Source organism: Ambystoma mexicanum, chromosome 4q, assembly GCF_040938575.1.
Source record: "Ambystoma mexicanum isolate Mex_15411 chromosome 4q, UKY_AmexF1_1, whole genome shotgun sequence".
In the NCBI taxonomy this organism is placed as follows: domain Eukaryota; kingdom Metazoa; phylum Chordata; class Amphibia; order Caudata; family Ambystomatidae; genus Ambystoma; species Ambystoma mexicanum.
The window spans coordinates 1,314,332,957-1,314,340,088 of NC_090928.1; positions in this window are offsets into that span (position 1 = coordinate 1,314,332,957).

Sequence of the window (7,132 nt, forward strand, 5' to 3'; positions counted from 1 at the left end):
CTAATCACCAGCGCATGTTCAGAGATGCACCAGAGAGTGTGCAACCAGATAAGAAACTAATCACCAGCGCATGTTCAGAGACAGAACAACGAGCGTGCACCCAGGTAAGAGACGAATCACCAGCCCATGTTCATAGACAGAACAGAGAACGTGCACCCAGGTAAGAGACTACTCACCAGCGCATGTTCAGAGACAGCACAGAGAGCATGCACCCAGGTAAGAGACTACTCACCAGTGCATGTTCAGAGACAGAACAGAGAGCATGCACCCAGGTAAGAGACTGATCCCCAGCGCATGTTCAGAGACAGTACAATACATGAATCCAGGTATGGTACTAATCAGCAGAGCATATTCAGAGACAGAACAGAGTGTGTGCAACCAGGTAAGAAACTAATCACCAGCGCATGTTCAGAGACAGAACAGAGAGCGTGCAACCAGGTAAGAGACTAATCACCAGCGCATGTTCAGAGATGCACCAGAGAGTGTGCAACCAGATAAGAAACTAATCACCAGCGCATGTTCAGAGACAGAACAACGAGCGTGCACCCAGGTAATAGACGAATCACCAGCCCATGTTCATAGACAGAACAGAGAACGTGCACCCAGGTAAGAGACTACTCACCAGCGCATGTTCAGAGACAGCACAGAGAGCATGCACCCAGGTAAGAGACTACTCACCAGTGCATGTTCCGCCACTGTACAGAGCGTGCACCCAGGTAAGAGACTAATCACCAGCACATGTTCAGGGACAGTACAATACATGAATCCAGGTATGGTACTAATCAGCAGAGCATATTCAGAGACAGAACAGAGTGTGTGCAACCAGGTAAGAAACTAATCACCAGCGCATGTTCAGAGACAGAACAGAGAGCGTGCAACCAGGTAAGAGACTAATCACCAGCGCATGTTCAGAGATGCACCAGAGAGTGTGCAACCAGATAAGAAACTAATCACCAGCGCATGTTCAGAGACAGAACAACGAGCGTGCACCCAGGTAAGAGACGAATCACCAGCCCATGTTCATAGACAGAACAGAGAACGTGCACCCAGGTAAGAGACTACTCACCAGCGCATGTTCAGAGACAGTACAATACATGAATCCAGGTATGGTACTAATCAGCAGAGCATATTCAGAGACAGAACAGAGAGTGTGCAACCAGATAAGAAACTAATCACCAGCGCATGTTCAGAGACAGAACAACGAGCGTGCACCCAGGTAAGAGATGAATCACCAGCCCATGTTCATAGACAGAACAGAGAACGTGCACCCAGGTAAGAGACTACTCACCAGCGCATGTTCAGAGACAGCACAGAGAGCATGCACCCAGGTAAGAGACTACTCACCAGTGCATGTTCCGCCACTGTACAGAGCGTGCACCCAGGTAAGAGACTAATCACCAGCACATGTTCAGGGACAGAACAGAGAGCGTGCAACCAGGTAAGAGACTAATCACCAGCACATGTTCAGGGACAGCACAGAGAGCGTGCACCCAGGTAAGAGACTAACCACCAGTGCATGTTCAGAGACAGAACAGAGAGCTCGCACCCAGGTAAGAGACTAATCACCAGCACATGTTCAGGGACAGAACAGAGAGCGTGCAACCAGGTAAGAGTATAATCACCAGCACATGTTCAGGGACAGAACAGAGAGCGTGCACCCAGGTAAGAGACTAATCACCAGTGCAGTTTCAGAGACAGTCCAGACGCAGATGAGTAGAAGTCACCAGGACTGGATCACAGACAGCACTGATCAGAGCAGGCTCACATGCCCTACACTATTCACCAAAACCCGGAGATGAATTCAGCATCACAGAGCATTGGGGTGAGTTATGCATCTTCAGTCTGTTATTTCATGAATGTGTCAAATGGTCATGTTTAGGTCTGGCGAGGGAGGGCATGCTCTCTGCCAGCCTTTTGTAGCTACATACTTAAAGGGACCAAAGCTGCTTGGCCAAGCCTGAATATTGTGGGGCCGGCCGTGGTCACACGGCTGGCCTCACAGGCGCTGGAGGGCACAGAATCGTGTTAGGATTGCCGGGGTCACCAAGATTTACTTGGGTTGCAGGGCAGGACCCTGTGAGGCCGTGGAGACATGGCCTGGGTTCCGGGGTCACCTTGGCTGCTGACAGCATCCTGGATGGTTGGTGGCCTGGGCTGGACCCAGGGCACCAGGCTGGACTGGGGGGCCCAGACCCGCAGGGACCTGCTGGATCGTGATCACACAGTGTGGGCCTGCAGGCCAGGGCTGCAGGACCGTGATCACACGGTGTGGGCATGCACGCCCAAAGTGAGAGACGGAGACAACAGGACTTGTATTGTTGCAGTCTGCAGCCGTCTTGCCACACGTGCCTGCAGTTGCTCCTTTTATTAGCTTGGGTAATGACACAGTCATGTCCCATCTTAAAAGGGCAATACGCTTGAGAGGGTCACACATACCAATGACTAGTGCATCCTGCCACAGTTCAGTTCCAGCAGAGGGCACTTCATTAAAGGAGCAAGTGGAGTTGAGTAAGTAAGGCTGCGGTTGTTTTCTAAACATGTGCAGTCGGGTACCGCTCGCCACCCCCCAATCCGGTAAGCTATATGCTATCCTGTTGCAGCCTACCTTGCCTAAATAACTGAGGCCAGACCAACTCCTCACATTTGTGGCATAAGAAGGCTGTAGTTTTATTATCACACATTTCACACTGTCACTGCAAGCCAAATAATAACATCTTCAATGCATTACTACAATCCCAGACGAACAGCAGTACCTTTTTGTTTTCACATTCCCATACATGCCAACATTGCGACGTACCTAGGAGGGAGATTTCCCCAAGGAAATCGGGAGACATGCATTTTCCCATAGGAATGCATTGGGGTTACGGTTATTTTAGGCGGGAGACCGTGAAAAATAGCAATATTTTTCACTGAAAAATCGGGTCTCTCCCGCTTAAATCGGGAGGGTTGGCATGTAGGCATTCCTTTTCACCCCCCTTTCACCTTTCTCTGTTCCGTTTTGTATTTCCAGTCAACTCTTTTTTACTCATCCATTGCTTTCCAACATACATAGACCACCACTCCCGAACCTCCCAGAGCCTCTGGGTCTGGGCAAAACTCATTGGCAGCCGATGCTGATGGGCTGCAGAGTGTACTGTTATGCTTTCCTTTTTCCACCAGCCCATTCGGTCCCCCCACTGTGTTAGGCTACCATGGAGGAGGTCAGTTTAAGCACTGATCGATCGCCTGAGTTACCGCCTGCGACACAAAACACAATTATTAGGTAACCTGCAAAGACATGACATGTTGGGGTGGGTTGGGTGGGACAACGCTCCGTGCTTCCGGGGGACCTCTCTCCCTGCGTGGGCTCTAGTTACAGGGACCATGTTTAAGGCCCCACTTCCTATTTCTGCCTGTGCCTCGCTTATCTCCTCTCCTTACCCGCTGGCAGTCTCCCAGTCATCTGGTAGCAGAGCAGATGGTTATGTAATCTACATCATCCAACACGCAGTGCCCCCAGCCATCTCAATGCACAGCGGATGATGCTACACTCTCACTGGCCATGTCGTGCATCAAGAATGGACGGTGGAACTCTGCAGTAGCCTCCGTCCAGGCACACCAGGCACTTGACAGGCACCTTCTCAAAACACTTGCCAAGTCCAGAGACGAACTGTCCGTGTCTCCCTCATTTCTAATACTAAAGGGAGATCACATTATGCTGCCAGCGTCACTCCACCAGCGCACAGTTGACATTGCACACGAGAACCACAGAGGGATAGTGTCTACAAAACGAATGCTCTGGAGGAAGATGTGGTTCCCGGGAATGGACAAAATGATCGAGACAACATTGAAATCATACCATATTTGGCTCATCCCCCTGAGGTCAAGAGAATACATATCCAGAAGCAGAGATTTTTTCATCCACAGCTGCCACAACCACAATACCGGAGTGCCAAAAGTGGTCAAGTCAGACAACGGTCCTCCGTTCACCAGCTAAGACTTTCAGGACTTCGCTGCCTACATGGGCTTCCAGCACCACAAGGTTACCACACTCTGGCCTTTTAGGACTGATTTTCTATAATCTGGCCTGGTGGACAAATGTATTTAAGGCCAATCTATATTATGACAGGGACAACTTTGGGGAGCTGTAGCCAAACCAGTTTAGGTAGCAGTGACAGGCGGTCTAGACTAAGATCTCCAGATGGGGTGAGCTTGTAAGTGGTCCACAACGAGGTCACACAATGGGAATCACGGATTACACTTAGACAGGGTGGATACAAATGCAGTTATTATTTATTGGCCAAAAACACACTATGACAAATGACTACTGGCAAGTGGAGTCATCACACAACACTATTAAACTAAATACATCTGTACATTCACTTTGTTAGAGGCCATAATACACAACAGAAACTCTTGCAAAGGAAAATTAAGGTTATATATATGGACTCAAGGTCCACAGAGATGATCCCTAACTGAAATTGTCCAGCCCTAAATTGCCTGGGACCTTTTGCCCAATAGTTCAGGTAAAAGTTCCACAGAAATTATGAAGTAGAAAAACATGCAGGTAGGGTCTCTGGGGTCCAGTGAAAGGTTCTTAGGGTTAGGGTTCAAGTTAGACTAATGCCCAAAAGTAGGCCCAACAGTCAGAGGTCTTGCATAAGCAAGTAATGGCAAAGCCAATATTGTTATAAATAAGCTTTATTATAAGCCCATTGACTTACAATGGGAGAATAGGGGTAGGTTAGAAACTCTGGAACTTACCCCCCATACTCCTATTCTTTCCCAGACTTGGCAGGACAAAGGAAGATCGTCCAATGAGGTTGCTTTTCCCACCAAAGATCGCAGTCCTATATTCCCAGGGGATGCAGTTTCGAGCTGATCTCAGGTTGGTGTCTTTCACTGTTGCAAGGACTCTCAATTGAAGAATGCAGCAACACTTGATGCAGGACCCCTCTAAGGCCTGGACTTGGGTCAGGTAAGCTATTTCAGGTGGTGGTCACAGCAGCACAGCTACGTGAAAGGACTCAGTAGCCGTGGTCAGACCTTCCCTCCTATCTCGGGTACCCTTGATGCTAGTATGCTGAGATTTCCCAGGAGGTAGTCTCGCAGGGCCAGCTAAGGATCCCCCAAGTTTCAGGTTGAAACTCGGTATGGTGACGCCAGCAGCACAGTAGCCCAAAAACAAAGATGGTCGGCCACAGGATGAAGGCTTCCTTTGGCAGGGCACTGAACAAGCGTCAGGAATGGATGGTCCCTCCTCTCCAGGGGTTACAGCTCCTTCGCAGGACGGCTAAAAATCACAAGCAAGACAGGGCTCCTCCAGGACAGCAGCACAAGTTGGTTGCCAGGCCTCCTTCAGTCGGGTCTCAGGTTTCTTCATGGGTCTCAAAGCTGGACAGGAAACTTGGCTCCTTCAGGTTTCTCCAGTATCTCTGAAGAATGGGTGCAGGGGGGCTCTTCTTATCCTAAAAGCCAGGTCAGACCTGATGCCCTCACACACACCCCATCTGTGGTCCAATCAGGACCACTGGTGGGAACATTCATGCATACCACTCACACAGAAACCAGTGTGTGGATTGGAGTCAGACAGACCCAGCCCACATCCTGCCAGCAAACACACAGCCCTCCAGTAGGCCGCCATAAACTCCTGCTTTCCCGGGCACTGGAAGTCCTTATAATGATTTTCCAGGCCTCTCAGGCCAGGAAGAAGGCTACACAACAAGATGGCAAAAGGACAGGAGAAAAACCATGTGACACGGCCATGTTTGACCAGTAGCCACAGTTAGTAGGTAAACGCGGTAAGGCTAAAACAAAAGTTTCCCATAAAATGGGAAAAAGTGTCTTCAGCCACCAGCCTATACTTTTAGCACACGTAGGGTAACCAAACATCCTCTGACTGTTAGTCTAGGGCAAAACAAGAATGCACCCCATGGTACTGCAGTGTAAGCTGCATTGCACAATGATAAAAGTTACCCCATATGATACAAAAGTAACCAAAAGTAGTACCCTAGTAACACGACTAAGGGAAGCACTGTTTCCCAGTACTGACAGCCTAAAGGACATATCAGTTTCCCCAGAACATGTGAGCAAAGGCCTGTAGAGTGAAGCTTAAGGCTTCACTGCACTGCAAAAAGTACAGGTCAGATTCAAAAATAAAAGCAAAAAGCATGGGGTTCCATAAAGATGGAAGGAAAGGTGCAGTAAAGAAACATCTTTCCTAACACGGCCCCAGGAAAGTGGGCCTGTGGAGCGTTTTATGGCGAATGTCAAGAGGACAATACACATTGCAAACATTACCCACATGCCCATTGAATAGTCACTATGTCAATTACTGCGGGACTACCACAACACGCCGCATGACTACAGGAACATGCCCGGCGGAATTGATGTTTGGTCGCCCAGTGAACTCAAGATTGCCTCATGAAAGACTGGTGATAGAGGAAGACGAGGGAGGAGGAAGGAAAAGTAAGGAGAAGGGATGACCAGGCAAAAGTGAAAATGAAAGAGTACACTGGCAAAAGGAACAGAGCGTGAGTGGCAGACCTGGGTATCGGAGATCTGGTCTTGGTGCGCCAGACTCAATCACACAAGGATGTCCCGCCGTTTGACCCTCGGCCATTGACCGTCATGCATGTGAAAGGGTCCATGGTGACGGCTGAAAGGGAGGGATGAACGGTAACGAAACAGCTGACTATTCATAAAAACAGGTGAGGGTAGTCCACGAGGGCTGCAGATTTTGAGTGAGGAAGAGGACTACGCAAGGGAGATGTCAGAATACTCAGGAGATGAAGACGAATCAGAAAGGGAGGATCTGGCCTAAGTTGAAGAAGCTCCAGAGTAAGAGAATGCAGCTCCCCAAACCAGTGATAGACCCTCCCGCACCATTCGAAATCCAAGATGGTGGATGGAGGAGATGGGTAGGGCAATGTTATTCTGGGGGAGATGTAGTATCACCGGCCGCCACCTGATGAGGAACACAGCGATGCGAGAAGAGGGTCAGCTGACCTGCGCTAACGTGATCGCGATTGGTGCGCTAATAAAGCAGTCCTGTTATAAACGCACAAGTGTGTAGACGTTTTTTATTTAGCTACCAGCACCCTGCCCTCCTCCTCGTCAACTCTTCAAGCCCTGCAGTGTGCATTACATTAAA